At 40.3% G+C, this 15,865-nt stretch overlaps 1 pseudogene; it reads left to right on the top strand.

Annotated features, from left to right (window-relative positions):
* Window positions 1-15,183, top strand: part of LOC101361790 (transmembrane 9 superfamily member 2-like) — a 76,079-nt pseudogene extending 60,896 nt beyond the window's left edge.
* The last annotated feature ends 682 nt before the right edge of the window (window positions 15,184-15,865 follow it).

Genomic DNA, 15,865 nt, shown 5'->3' with positions numbered 1-15,865 from the left:
ATACAATATTTGTCCTTTTGTGATTGGCTTATTTCACTCAGCATAATGTCCTCCAGTTTCATCCATGTTATGAGATGCTTCACAGATTCATTGTTGTTGAACGTTTTTGTTTTTAAAGGAAAAAATGATGCATTAAATCTTAATTGTTAGACGGCACTTTTAATTCCTGTTTGTGACAAAATCCCCATGTCCTTGATGCTAGAAGTGTGTCACGATAGGGGAAGAGATCCTATACTGAAAGTTTTACAGAGTAAATTCAGTTACATGGACATTATATACTGATTAGTGACAGAATGAGAGCAGATACCTTAATAATACTCTGTGACTGATTATAATGCCCAAACCTGTGCAATGTAGTGATATATTCAGTAGACTGATAATCTTTTATCTATGTGTGGCTTTTTTCCCCTAAACTATGGGAGAAAAGATCATTGAAAGGATTAAACATTACAAGTTTGCACATCAAATGCTTGTATCTCAGAATTTTTTGACTCATTTAAATACAATGTATCTCCCTCTCCACCTCACCACCTTGAGTAGAGCCATCTTTTCAAAGGAAGTAGAATGGGTGGTCTTTCCTGAGGTGAAAGCTTGTATACATTTATATAAAGCAATGTCCTTGACAATTTTTCAGATGTGTGTTGCTTTAAGTTCATGACTCAGATGAATCTAAAACTGAATAAATTTGGTAACAAAGTGCCATTGTGCAAAAGTCATTATATTGGATTGTAATGCAAGGAATGTCACGGTCAAGAACTGGTCAATAAACCATCTCTTATTCTCTGCATTATTTAGTTGCTCATTCAATATATTTATCGTGGGTTTCTTTGTTTTTACCCTTTTTAAGACAGTATGCTAAACACTGTGGAGGAAATACATATAAATCACCCTTGAAACTCTGCCTTCAAATAACAGTATAACCTAGTGGGTTGTTGAGACAGGAGGCAAGGAGGAGAAGGCATGTGTATAAGTTATCTAGAGCTGTTATAACAGAAATACCACAAGTGAATGGCTTTAACAAAGAGAAATTTATTCTCTTACAGTAAAGTAGGCTACAGGTCCAAATTCAGGATGTCAGCTCCAGGGGAAGGCTTTCTCTCTCTGTTGGCTCTGGAGGAAGGTCCTTGTCATCAATCTTCCCCTGGTCAAGGAGCTTCTCAGCTCAAGGACCCTGGGTCCAAAGGATGCGCTATTCTCCTGGCTCTTGTTTCTTGGTGGTATTAGGTCCTCCATTCTCTGCTTGCTTCCTTTTCCTTTTATCTCTTGTAGGATAAAAGGTGGTGCAGGCCACACTCCAGGGAAACTCCCTTTACATTGGATCAAGAATGTGACCTTAGTAAGGGTGTTACATCCCACCCTAATCCTCTTTAACATAGTCTAATCTTGCCTCATTAACCGCAGGCAGAGATTAAAATTTACAACACATAGGAAAATTACAATCACAAAATGGAGGACAGCCACACAATACTGGGAATCATGGCCTAACCAAGTTGACACATATTTCTGGGGGACACAATTCAATCCATGACAGCATGTAAAACAACAGCAGTTCTATTGGGTAGTAAGTACTAGGAGTACTTACCATAACAGACCTCTTCCTTCAGTACCAACCTGAGGAGCTCATCTTCCAGCACTATATCAGACAATGTTTTGCTGCTATTCATAAGGTTTTCACTGGCTAATTCTTTTCAGAAGTAGACCACCAGGCCCTTCTTCCTACTCTGTCTTAGTCTGGAAGCTCAGCTGAAACCTGTCCACCATGGGTGACCCTGCTGATATTTGAATACCAGTGGCATAACTTCCAGCATTACAGCAACACCCAAGTCCCCACAGTACGACAAACTAACAGACGTGTGGGTGTTGTGTTTTGAGAGTCTTCATATGTTCTGCACACAATTCCTTTGTCAGATATGTGATTTCCAAATCTTATCTGTCAGTGGCTTGTCTTTTAACTGTCTCTTAACTGTCTTTCGTGGAGCAAAAATTTTTAATTTTGATGAAGTCCAATTTGTCAGTATTTTTCTTTTATGAATGTGCCTTTAGTTTTGTATTTAAGAACTATTTGTCTAACCCAAGGTCACAAAGATTTTTCGCCTATATTTTCCAAGTGTTTGTCTTCGGTTTCACTGTTCCTGTCTTCCATCATTTCAGACCTGCTCCTCAGCCGTTCTATAACACTGTCCATTTCTGAAATCTTGTTGTTTATCTTTTGGATTTCTAATTGTTGTTTTTGTATGATTTCTAGTTGTGAATTTATTTTAGCGTTTTGTTCCTGTATTATTTTCCTGAATTCTTTCATCTTTTGTCTGTATTATCCATGAATTTGTCTATTTTTTTCCTCATTTTTATCTGCTTTTTGCTTTGACTTTTGGATGCTCTGAATATTAGAGATTTGAATTCCCTATCAGGTAGTTCTAGTGCCTTTTCTTCTACTGGAAAGTCATCTGGTATTTTATTTTGGACACCTACTGGCACCATCCTGTCCTGTTTTTTTTAATATATGTTTTGATATTTTCTGCTGTCTTCAGGACATTCAGTAGTTATTTTCTTCATTTAGATTTGTTTGTTTTGTCCTGCTTTTTTGTTTTATTTGGTTACGTCCGAGTAGGCAGACTGTGTGTTCATTGTTGTTTGCTTGTCTGTGGACATGATATTTTCCACCTCCTTATCCAATGGGCAGGTCCAGTTGCTCAGCTATGGTGCAGCAGGGCAGGTCCAGCTGAAGAGGAGGGGCTGGGATGAGTCGTTTGTGGCATGTACTGGAGCCAACAAGGTGAGCCGAGGGTCAGTGCAGGGCAGGTTCTGGTAGGCTGTGCCTGTGCTGCTCGAGAGTGCAGTGTTCAGCACACGGTACAGATAGGCGGAGGGGAGGGGGAGGTTGTGATGTGTGGAGGTAGGTTGGGTATTGGAAGAAGACAGAGAGAAGAGAGAAACAGGAACAAAAAAAAAGTGCTAAGGGAGCCTGCCATGGAGTGGAGAGATGAGAAACCAAGAAACGAAGAAAAACAAAAAGAAAAAGTAAATAAAAATTTTAAAAAATGCTCTCAGGGATCCCACCAGTGTGGCTGTGCAGATCGGGGAAGCGGCTTCCAAGCTGTACAGTACAGCCTGGCTAGAAGGGGTGGAGATGACACAGCGCCAGGTATTCTGGAGACAGGAAAAGAAGGTAAGTAGAAAGAGATGAGAAACCGAGAAATGAAGAAAAATAAAAAAGAAAAGGAAAACAAACAAACAAAAAAGAAAAAAAAAGCCCCTAGGGATCCCACCAGCGTGGCAGTGCAGAATGGGTAAGTTCCCCAGCAACAGCACTTCACAGCCTGTCAAGAAGCAAAGATGTTACATGGAGTCAGGTGTTCAAGAGAAAGGAGGGGGAGGAGGTGAGAGGCAGGGAAGAAACCAAAAGAGGCCAAAAAAACAACACCAGCAACAAAGAAATGGCACTGAAGGAGCCAGCCTATATGGGTGGGGTGAATCTGCTCGTCACAGGAGGTGCCAGATCGGCCTGCTGAGAAGCTGCAAATTGGCCCACCAGAAAGCCTTGGATCAGACCGCCAGGAAGCAGTGGATTGGCTCACCAGGAAGCCAAGGATCAGCCAGTTGGGAAGCCGAGGATTGGCCCGCTGGGAAGCGGCGAAGGCCAAGCAGGGGGAGGCAAGGTGGGGGGTGGGAAAACGTGTATCGTTGGTTACTGGGTGCTCTCTCTCCTGCTGGGAGCTCCGTGAATCTGCTTTCCCGTACTCCCTGTCCGTCGATCTCTGACAGGGGTCCAAGATGGCGAATCTGTGCTGTGTTAGCTGATAGGGGACCTCCTCTGTACCTCTCCTCACTCTCTGTTCTCTGTCAGTTTCTTATTCCATTTGGTGCTTGGCTGAGTTCTTTATCTCTTCATTTGACACTTAGGGTTCCAGGATTGACGTTTGTCTCTGTTTTACTCAGTTTTTTTTTGGTTTTCGCTACGGCATGGTGCTTCTGTCTATAGCGCCATGTTGGCTCCGCCTTCTCTAGAAGTCCAAATCAGGGCATCAGCTCTAGGGGAGGTCCTTCCTTGTTTTTTTTTTTATTTTAAATATTTTATTGTATTTTTGGTGAAACTGTACACAGCAAAATAGGGTCTTATTCATCAATTTCTACAAATATTGTTCAGTGACATTGGTTACATTCTTCACATTGTGTCAACATTTTCAATATTTCTGCTTTGGGTGTTCTTTTTCCAATAACCTAGTCTCCCTGCCCTACTACCTTCTCATCTATGCTTTAGAGTATTTCTTGACCATTTGGTCTCATATTGATGATTTTTTAAAAGAGCACAGTACTCAAGGGTGATATGCATTACTCTATGAACTAACCTGCTATTTAGCTAAAAGGTGACTTCAGATGATAGTTTCAGTTCAAGGTTCAAAGGGTATCTTAGGGCAATAGTCTCAGGGGTTCCTACAGTCTCAGTGGGTCCAGTAAGTCTGGATTTTTTTGAGAATTTGGAGTTCTGTTCCACATTTTTCTCATTTCTATCAGCGTCCATCTATTGTGGCTTTGATTAAAACATTTGGTAGCATTAGCTGGGCACCATCTAATTCTTCTGGTCTCAGGGTAGAGGAGGCAGTGGTTCATGTAGATGATTAGTCCTACAGCCTATTCCTCCTTTGAATCTTGATTTTCCTTCTTTCTCTTTTGCTCCAGATGAGTAGAGACCAATAATTGTATCTCAGATGGCCGCTTGTAAGCTTTTAAGACCCCAGGTGCTACTCACCAAATTAGAATGTAGAACATAAAGTTTATGAAGTATATTATGCCGATTAACTGCATTGTCTCATGAGACAGACTAAATTGGACTAAGTCTTCAAACCAGAAAACTAATCTTGTGAGGTGATTGATTATGTCTAAGAATTATCGGTTTCTGTTACCCTTATGTATTTTATTATATATGTGAAGTACACATACATATATACACACATACATACACATAAACACTTACATATGTATTTTGGTTGTTGTTGTTGCTACAAAATTATATATATCATAGCATTTACCAAATGCAGGGGCAGATTATCCAATAGGTATGGTAAGCACGTGCTTACCTTACTTACCAGATCATCTGTAGTGAAATTGTTCACTACAAATTAGTAAGTAAGCACAAGTAAGCCCCTGCTTACCTTGCTTACTGAGTTATCCACCCCTGTCAGGGATTATAAATTTGAAAAGAGACTTTAATTTCTGTAGGAAGGTGCTGTGGGATTGGGAGAGAGACAGATGCTACCCATACCTAGAAGCAGAGTCTTTGATGTGGTGAAAAAAATGTGAACTTGTTCACTACAGATGATTTGGTAAGCAAGGTAAGCACCATGCTTACCTTGCCTATTGGATAATCTGCCCAATCAAATCATCCTTTGAGTGTGTGTGTACAACTTAGTGGCATCACTTACTGTCTTAGGCTGGGTTCTCTAGAGAAGCAAAACCAGTAAAGCGTATAAATATATATAGAGAGAGAGATTTATATCAAGGAAATAGCTCACGCAATTGTAGAGGCTAAAACGTCCCAAGTCCACAGATCAGGATAGAGGCCTCTTCCAGTTCACGTCTCCACAGAAGCTGGTGAACCCAAGATTGGCAGGTCGGAGAGGGGCTCCCGCTTACAGGCTGTGAAGGTCAATGAATTCCAGTATCAGCAGATAAGCTGCTAGCTCAAGTCCCACGAACCAGAGGTGAGACAACAAGAGGCAGCTGCTGAGTCTGGAACAAGCCAAAAACCTTGGCAAGGTGAGCAGGCAGAAAGTAACCGGCGGAAGGCAGAGAGATGAAACTGAGGGGGCAGTGAGCTGCCACAGGCCCCACCTCCGCCAGTACCACTCAGCAGATTCCATCATGGGGATGATCACAACATTATACAACTGCTGAAACACTGAGAATAATGGCCTAGCCAAGTTGACATACAATCTTAACCATCACAGTTACCTTGGTCAAGCTGTACATACTTCACCCACATTCAGTGCTGCCTTTACCATCACCATAAATAAAAAGTGACTATCCAGAGAATGAATTTCCCTCTTTCCCATCCACCCCTGGTAACCACTGATGAGCATTATTCTCCATATATATAGCTGTTCTTGTCATTTTACAAAAGTGAGATCGTACAATATTTATCCTTTTGTAATTGACTTATTTCGCTCAGCATAATGTCCTCCAGATTCATCCACATTCCAAGATGTTTCAGGAATTCATCTTTCTTTATGGCTGCATAGTATTCCATTGTATGTATGTACCACATTTTGTTTATCCATTCATCCATTGATGGACCCTTAGGTTGTTTCCATCTTTTGACTATCGTGAATAGTGCTGCAATGAACATAGGTGTGCATATGTTTGTTTGTGGTTCTACTATAAGATCTCTAGGGCATATACCAAGGAGTGGAATTGCTGTATCATAGGGTAGCTCAATTTCTAATTTTTTGAGGAATCGTGATACTGTTTTCCATAGTGACTGTACCACTTTACATTTCTACTAGTGGTGGATAAGGGTCCTTCCTTGTTGAAAGTCCTAGGTGTTTCTGGGCATTCCTTGGCTTGTAGGGTTCTTCACATGGTCTCTTTCCCCTGTATGTGTCTCTTCCTGTCTATTTTCCCTTTTTATAAGATACTACTGTGAAGGGATTAGGTTGAGGACCCACCCTACTCTAGTATGACTGATTAATACAACACAAGAAAGCCCCTATTTCCAAACAAGATCTTATTCATAGGTACAGGAGTTAGGAGTTCCATATATCTCTGGGGGGACACAATTCAATCCATAAGATTGTTATACAATTTATATCTTTATATTTTGCATGCCCATCATCACAGATTTATAATTATTGCTGTATGCAGTTGTCTTTTAAATCAGATGAAGAAAAGAGTTTCAAACAAAAATGCATGTATACTCTCTTTTATATGTTCCTATGTAATTACCTTTGGAGCCCTGGTGGCGTAGTGGTTAAGAGCTCGGCTGCTAACCAAAAGGTCGGCAGTTCAAATCTACAAGCTGCTCCTTGGAAACCCTATGGGACAATTCTACTCTGTCCTTATAGTGTTGCTATGAGTCGGAACCGACTTGACGGCACCTAACAACAACAACAACATGTAATTACCTTCACTGGTGCTCTTTATAGATTCATGTAGATTTGAGTTACTGTCTATTATCCTTTCATTTCAAACTGAATGACTCCCTTTTGTATTTATTGTAGGGTAGTTTTACTAGTGATGAGTTATCTTCTGGTGTAGTAGGTATAATTGTGCCACCCAAAAAAAGATATGTTCAAGTCCTAACCCTTGATACCTGTGATGTTAAATTATTTCAAAATAAGGTCTTTGTAGATGTAATCATTTAAGATAAGATCATAGTGGATTGTAGATGGAGTAAGTGCTCAGTAGATGTTTACTGTATGAATAGATAATGTGAATAATTAAAAAATGCAAAACAAATTCAGTTTCCTAGTTTTGTTAGTAAAACTGAATGTAATTTCAGTGCAATAAACCAGGCTTCATGTAGAGGACATATTCCATCAAGTAGTTTAGATAGATGGAGAGAGAACCATAAGGTACTGAGATTCTTGTTTCTCAACATGTGGTAGTTTGAAAGAGAATTTCACTGCCTCACAGTATATAAATGGGCAGTGTGAAAATGGATTTGAATTTAGAAGGGGAAGCAATTACACTGATGAACATATATGCTTCCTAGAAGTAATAGAAAAAAGTTATTAAAAGATATACTTTTCCTCCATGTGACCACAAAAGTGGTAGGCAGTGAAGGGAGGAGACAGCATAGTTTGGAACTGGAAGAAAGAAGTTTGAGTTCCAGCACTCAGTATTAGGTGAGTGAGTTTGGGTAAGTCCTGTAACCTTTCTGATTGTCTGTTTCCTTGCCTGCTACGCTTGTGTCACAGAGTTGTTTTGAGAAGTAAATGAACTAATGGATGTGAAACTGTTTTCTGAACAATAAAGCATTTTTGGCCACTCTTTTCTTCTTGGTTCTTACTGCTCTATGTTCACCAGTCGGCTATAGCGTTTCCTATATTGTATTGTGAGGGTAGTGGTGGTTCAGTCGTAGAATTCTTGCCTTCCATGCTGGAGACCCGGGTTTGATTCCCAGCCAACACATCTCATGTGCAGCCACCACACATCTGTCAGTAGAGGCTTGTGTGTTGCTATGATGCTGAACAGTTTTCAGCAGAGCTTCCAGGCTAAATTGGACTAGGAAGAAAGGCTTGGTGATCTACCAAAAAATCAGCCAATGACAACCCAATGAAGCACAATGGTTCAATCCCCAGTTGATCATGGGGATGGCACAGGACTGGGTAGCATTTCAATCCATTGTGCATGTGGCCATCATGAGTCAGGGACTGACTCAAGGGCAGCTAAAAACAACAACATGTTGTATTGTAATTTATTTGTTTATGTTTGTCTCCTACTAGGTTGAACTTTTTAAGAGCAGAGATTTTGCTTTATCTATCTTTGATAAAATTTTACTGAAGATAGTTCAAACACGGTTGCAGCAGTACATTGACAGGGAACTGCCAGAAATTCAAGCTGGATTCAGAAGAGGATGTGGAATGAAGGATATCATTGCTGATGTCAGATGGATACTGGCTGAAAGCAGAGAATACCAGAAAGATGTTTACCTGTGTTTTATTGACTATGCAAAGGCATTCCACTGTGTGGATCATAACAAATTATGGATAACATTGGGAAGAATGGGAATTCCAGAACACTTAATCGTGCTCGTTAGGAACCTGTACATAGACCAAAAGGCAGTCGTTCAAACAGAACAAGGGGATATTGGGTGGTTTAAAATCAGGAAAGGGGTGTATCAGGATTGTATCCTTTCACCATACTTATTCAATCTGTATGCTGAGCAAATAGTCTGAGAAGCTGGATTATATGAAGAACTCGGCATCAGGACTGGAGAAAGACGCATTAACAACCTGCATTATGCAGATGACACAACCTTGGTTGCTGAAAGTGAAGAGGACTTGAAGCACTTACTGATGAAGATCAAATACTACGGCCTTCAGTATGGATTCCCACTGCCGCTGAGTCAATTGCGACTCATAGTGACCCCATAGGGTGTCCAAGGCTGTAAATCTCTATGGAAGCAGACGGCCACATCTTTTCCCCATGGAGCCACTGGTGGTTTCGAACCACCAACCTTTGGGTTAATAGTCGATCACTTTAACCACTGTGCCACCAGGGATTACACCACAACATAAAGAAAACAAAAATCCTCACAACTGGACCAATAAATGACATCATGATAAATGGAGAAAATATTGAAGTTGTCAAGGATTTCATTTTTCTTGGATCCACAATCAACGCCCATGGAAGGAGCAGTCAAGAAATCAAATGATGTATTGCATTGGGCAAATCTGCTGCAAAAGACCTCTTTAAAGTGTTAAAAAGCAAAGATGTCACTTTAAGAACTAAGGTGTGCCTGACCGAAGCCATGGTATTTTCAGTCACCTCATATGCATGCAAAAGCTGGACAATGAATAAGGAAGACTGAAGAAGAATTGACATCTTTGAATTATAGTGTTGGTAAAGAATATTGAATATACCATGGACCGCCAGAAGAATGGACAAATCTGTCTTGGAAAAAGTACAGCCAGAATGCTCCTTAGAGGGGAGGATGGTGAGACTTCGTCTCATGTACTTTGGACATGTAATCAGGAGGGATCAGTCCCTGGAGAAGGACATCATGCTTGGTAAAGTACAGGGTCAATGAAAAAAGAGGAAGACCTTCAACGAAATGGATTGACACAGTGGCAGCAACAGTGGGCTCAAGCATAACAATGATTGTGATGATGACGCAGGACCAGGCAGTGTTTTGTTCTGTTGTACATAGTGTCTCTGTGAGTCGGAACTGACTTGATGGCACCTAACAACAACAACAATCTTTGAATACCAGGGCCTAACACATAGGTACTCAATAAACATTTGATGAATGTGTGAATAGATGTTTCAGGTAGAAAACTGACCCAGGTGGCCTCTTAATTTTCCTGCTAGTTTTGCTGTTTAATATTCCATGAAAAGCCTGGAAACAATTGGCGATTGACATAGGAAGCAATATTTAGGATGCAAAAACATGAGGTTGAAGGACAGTCATGGATTTGTTAACTACATTAACATTCTAGAGTGTGCTTTCAAAAGGGAAATTGTTGATAAGGGCTAATTGAGTTTATTTATAAGAAAGGAGGTTATGATTTGTCAAGTAAAAAGTAATTTTTCTGGTCATGGAATGATAACAGCTGAAATGAATCTCTCAAAAGCTAGAAAATTTGGCAAAGGAATATCATGGCTAAACAAATTCACTAGAGCAGAAAGGCATTAAAAACGTGTTATAAAGTATGATTAAATCATGGGAAACCAGGCTCTTCATTAAGACACCAGACTGATGAGACATAGGGTGGAGGTTTTGTTGTTGTTTTTAAGGACTCAAAGCCACATGTCCAGCAGGAGCAAAGCATGTGTCTTTAGAGACCAGAGTAGATACACCTATTTGAAGAAGGCGTTAATGGACAGAAGAGATTGTAAACACAAGGGGGAAAGTTGAAGCAGAAATACCGTAGTAAAAGGAAAGAAGAAATGACTGAAGTTGGCTTCCCCATTGCCACTGAGTCGATTCCAACTCATAGTGGCCCTATAGGACAGAGTAGAACTGCCCCACAGGATTTCCAAGTCTGTAATCTTTACAGAAGCAGGCTGCCACATGTTTCTCCTGTGGAGCGAGCTGGTAGGCTTGAACAGCCAACCTTCTGGCTAGCAGCTGACGCTTAACCACTGCGCCACCAGGGCTTTTTGAAGTTGGCTTAGACAGGACCAATTGTCACCATATCATATAGATTCTTATCACGTTTTATCTGGACTCCTTTCTTCTAGCATCTCCTCCCTTAGGTCTCTGTCCTCCACGATGCTGGAGATTCATCTTCCTAAAAAAAGTCACTGTGCACCTCATAGCTTTTCTTATGAAAACAAAAACCCTTCACTTGCTTCCTGATGCTGATAGGATAAAGTCTACATTCCTTAACCTGACATTCAAAGTCTTCCACAATCTAGCTTCTCCCCACCTTCTCAGCCTCATCTTTTAGGCATTCTGAAAGACTCACATCTATACCCACTTATAGCTTTGGGCAAACTTGTCTGGGACAAGTAGGGGCACAACAGCTGATCTTGCCTGGTGATTTATCCAGTAGACTTAGCAATTGATCTGTTGCTTTTGAGTGACAAATATAAAACTCTTTATTTTAAGTGAATACCTGTCTGACTCGAGGCTTCTGATAACCTATTTCAGTCTACGATTCTCAAACCTGTTTTTCATATATGCTATTTCTTAATTGTGTTCAGTATGTTGCATATTAAGGAACAATGGTGGTACAAATATTTAAGTGCTCAGCTGCTAACTGAAAGGTTGGTAGTTCCAACCTACCTAGCCACTCCATGGGAGAAAGACCTGGAGATCTGCTTCTGTAACGATTACAGCCAAGAAAACCCTGTGGGGCAGTTCTATTCTGTAATACATTGGGTTGTCATGTGTCAAAATCAACTTGACTGCACCTAACAACAAAATATTGCATGTTGAGTTTTTTCATGGTATACTACTCCACGCCTTGTTTATTTTCTGCTAGACTCTATAGGTGCAAAGATGAGTAGGATATGGAAATTATGTCCTATGTAAACCAAAACCAAACCAAAACCGTTGCTGTCGAGTTGATTCTGACTCAATGCTACCCTATAGGAGAGAGTATAACTGCCCCATAGGGTTTCCAAGGAGTGGCTGGTGGATTCGAACTGCCAACCTTTTGGTTAGCAGCCAAGCTCTTAACCACTACACCACCAGGGCTCTTTATATAAACTGCTATCTTACATGATACAGAGTTTAAGCTGCAACTCAGTGATTAGATTTCCACAGTGTGATTTAATATTCTTCTAGGGTTTAACCTTGTAATTTATTACATCCTTCCAAAAGAATGTTCTGACATTCACATCAAGTATGTTTATAACATTTTCCTAAAAACACATTGTTTTCTGATTGCTTTTTTTCCATCCAGAATTGTCTTTGCGGACTTCTTCATTTTGAATCTAATTCTTTGGGTGGAGGGATCATCAGCTGCCATCTCCTTTGTTACTCTCGTAGGTATCCTTGCAATGTGGTTTGGAATTTCGGTGCCACTAACATTTCTTGGTGCATACTTTGGAGGCAAGAAAAAGGTAAACTTTTACAAGCCTGCTTTTGACCATTGAATGACACCTGAAATAATACCCCAATGTGTATGTACTATACATGAAGTACAAAAAGTGCCATTGGGGAAAACTACAAAGAATAATAATTTTGAAATAAAAGCTTTGAAAAAATTTTAAATGAAAGACAGTATCACTTTAAAGGACATTATTTGATGTATTTTCCACATTATGTATTTTATATATATATATATATATATTTTATCTCTGATGGACAAATGTAGAAGAATGTATTGGAGGATGGCTGACTTCAGCCAACTCAGAGAAGAAAGTCAAGAAACAGTCTGAGAAATGGGGCTATTCAGTTTATGGATTTAAGCTAGCCTATTTCATATATAAGCTCTGGTGGTGCAGTGATTAAGTGCTCAGCTGCTAATGGAAAGGTTGGCGGTTCAAACCCACCAGCCTCTCCATGGGAGAAAGATGCGGTAGTCTGTTTCCATAAAGGTTTACAGACTTTGAAACCCTATAGGGCAGATCTACTCTGTCCTATAGGGTCACCGTGAGTTGGAATCGACTGTAAGTTTTATTTATTTATTTATTTTTGGTATTACATATATAGGAAAAAGGACCAGGACACCAAAAAAACTAAATGAAACCACATTGCAAAAAGATTGTGTAAAGATATAGCGTAAGTTTATAGGGGAGAAATCAGGAAAGACAAAGCAGAAGGTAGAGTCAACTTTAGTGAAGGGAAAGATACACAGTATAGGGGAAGTCAGCACCCCTTGACCAAGGCAAAGACATAGAAGTATCTTAGACACATCCAAACACCTTGAGGGACCAGTTGCTAGGGCTGAGGGCTGGGGACCATAGTCTGGAGGGACATCTCGGTCATTTGGCATGACATAGCTCGTAAAGAAAATGTTCTACATCCTACTTTGGTGAGTAGCATCTGGGGTCTTAAAAGCCTGTGAGCCACCATCTAATATACTCCACTGGTCTCACCCCTTCGGGAGCAAGGGAGAATGAAGAAAACAATATACAAGGGAAAGATTAGTCCAATGCACTAATGGACCACAACTACCATGGCCTCCACCAGCCTGAGCCCAGAAGAACTAGATGGTGCCCGGCTACCACCGCTGACTGCCCTGACAGGGATCACAATAGAGAGTTCAGGGCAGAGCTGGGGAAGGATGTAGAACAAAATTCAAAGTCACTAAAAAAGACTAGACTTATTGTTCTGACAGAGACTAGAGGAACCCCTGTGACTGTGGCCCCCAGACACCCTGCTAACTCAGAACTGAAGCCACTCCCAAAGTCCACCTTTCAGCCAAAGATTAGATAGGCCTATAAAACAAACAATAACATACGTGAGGAACATGCTTCTTAGTTCAATCAAGTATACGAGACCAAATGGGCAACACCTGCCAAAAAGCAAAGACTAGAAGGCAGGAAGGGGCAGGAAAACTGGACAAATGGACACAGGGAGCCCAGGGTGGAAAGGGAAAGAGTGCTGTCACATTGTGGGGATTGCAACCAATGTCACAAAGCAATATGTGTATAAATTTTTAAATGAGAAACTAACTTGAACTGTTAACTTTCACCTAAAGCACACAACACACACACACACACACACACACACACACACACACACACATACACACACACACAAAACCAAAGACAAACAAAAACAGAAGGTAGAGTTCCACAGAGAACAGAAAAATGAAAATTTGCTGAAAACTATTGTAAGGTAGATTCAGACAAATTCTGAGAGAACCTTTTGACATAGGTTATTTCGTATTGGAATAGTAAGTAGTGAAGCTCGTCCAATCTGTCCCTTGGAATTTATGAGAAAGGATAAACTTCTTTATTGATTGTCTAGCTGTGCTGTATCTAGTATGGTGGCCACTAGCTGCATGTGGCTGTTGAGCACTTGAAATGTGGCTAGTCTGAATTGAGATGTGTCTTAAGTGCAAAATACACACCCGATTTCAAACACTTAGAACAACAGCCACCAAAAAGAATGTAAAATATCTCATTAATAATGTTTGTACTGATTACGGAGCCCTGGTGGTGCCAGTGGTTAAGCATTCAGCTGCTAACCAAATGCAGTTTGAATCCACCAGCCGTTCCTTGGAAACCCTATGGGGCAGTTCTACTCTGTCCTATGGGGTCGCTATGAGTCGGAATCAACTCAGTGGCAATGGGATACGGGATACACTGATTACAAGTTTTAAATAATAATATTTGGATCAGACCAAATATATCATCAGAATTATTTTTTCCTGTTTATTTTTACTTTTGTAATGTGGCTACTAGAAAATTTGAAACTACATATGGGACTTGCATTATATTTCTATTGGACAGCACTGGTTTCGCCCCTGCCTACTTGAGTGCTGGTATAAATGTTCCATGTCATGTTCAGATTCAAGATTCTGTATTGCGATTATGTCTGCATACGTTTGTCTCAATTTCACTTCATTCTGATTTTCACTTAATTTATTTTCATGCAGTTTAGGTGTCCAGTTCACACAAACTAGACTCCCCATCAGGTTCTTCCAGAGACGTTCTTTATAGAACCACTTCTTGGCATCGTAATCAGGGGTATCTTACCCTTTGGCTGTATTTTCATTCAACTCTTTTTCATTCTAAACAGTATTTGGTGAGTATTGTATCTTCAAAATCTCCAAAGTTTTAGTTGCTTAACTTTTAATACATTAATTTCCCTGTATTTCAGGGAGATTAAGTTTTGGTATAATAATACCTCATTTATTCCATTTTACCCAGGAAGTAACAGTTGAACCCAGGGGAACTTCCCAGAGAACTGAGACTTAATTCACAACGTTTTAAAGCCATGTTTTGATGGAAATCTCTATGAAGATTTCCTGTGGTTTTTTTTAAATTAATAATGTCTTTTTAAGCCTTTCCTGATGACTTAGAAAAGTAGTTCTCAAACTGAACTTCTCTGAGCTTTTCTTTTTGTGGGGGGAGTAGAGGAGGATCCCTTGGAGGAGAGTGCCTAAATATAGGAAGGCGAAGCTCTGATTTTTATGTTTTCCATGCTGTCCATCCATACAAGATTCCATTTAGCGTTCCTCTGCTAAAAACAACTTGAAGCCCACTGACTTTGGGTCTTCATCTGTGCTGACCCGTAAGTAATGGCTTTCTTCTTCATCTGTTAACTGTTACTCCTGGTGTCAGGAGGCCTGCTCCTTATAGCTTTCCTCTTTTTATATGCTGTGTTTAATCTGTTGTGGTTTCAGAATTCTAAAACCAAGATAATTAGAAATGTGTGTAAATTAAGAATCAGTGCTGTCTGATTAAAGGGCCACAGCTTTCATGTCCTGACTTTGAGACAGCTATTTCAGTTGCTCCAAGTCCCTTTTTTCTTGCTTCCCAATTCTTTTATTTTTTTTTTTTAAATTTTATTGTGCTTTAGGTGAAAGTTTACAGCACAAATTAGTTTCTCATTCAGAAATTTATACACAAATTGTTTCGTGACATTGGTTGCAATCCCCGCAATGTGTCAGCACTCCCTCCCTTTCCCTTTACACCCCGGGTTCCTGTGTCCATTTGTCCAGTTTTCCTGTCCCTTCCTGCCTTCTCATCTTTGCGTTTTGGCAGGTGTTGCCCATTTGGTCTCGTATACTTGATTGAACTA

The sequence above is a fragment of the Trichechus manatus genome, unplaced genomic scaffold (assembly GCF_000243295.1).
Source record: "Trichechus manatus latirostris isolate Lorelei unplaced genomic scaffold, TriManLat1.0 scaffold00079, whole genome shotgun sequence".
Classification (NCBI taxonomy): domain Eukaryota; kingdom Metazoa; phylum Chordata; class Mammalia; order Sirenia; family Trichechidae; genus Trichechus; species Trichechus manatus.
Note: the sequence above shows the minus strand (reverse complement) of the source record. Positions and strands in the feature narration are given on the sequence as shown.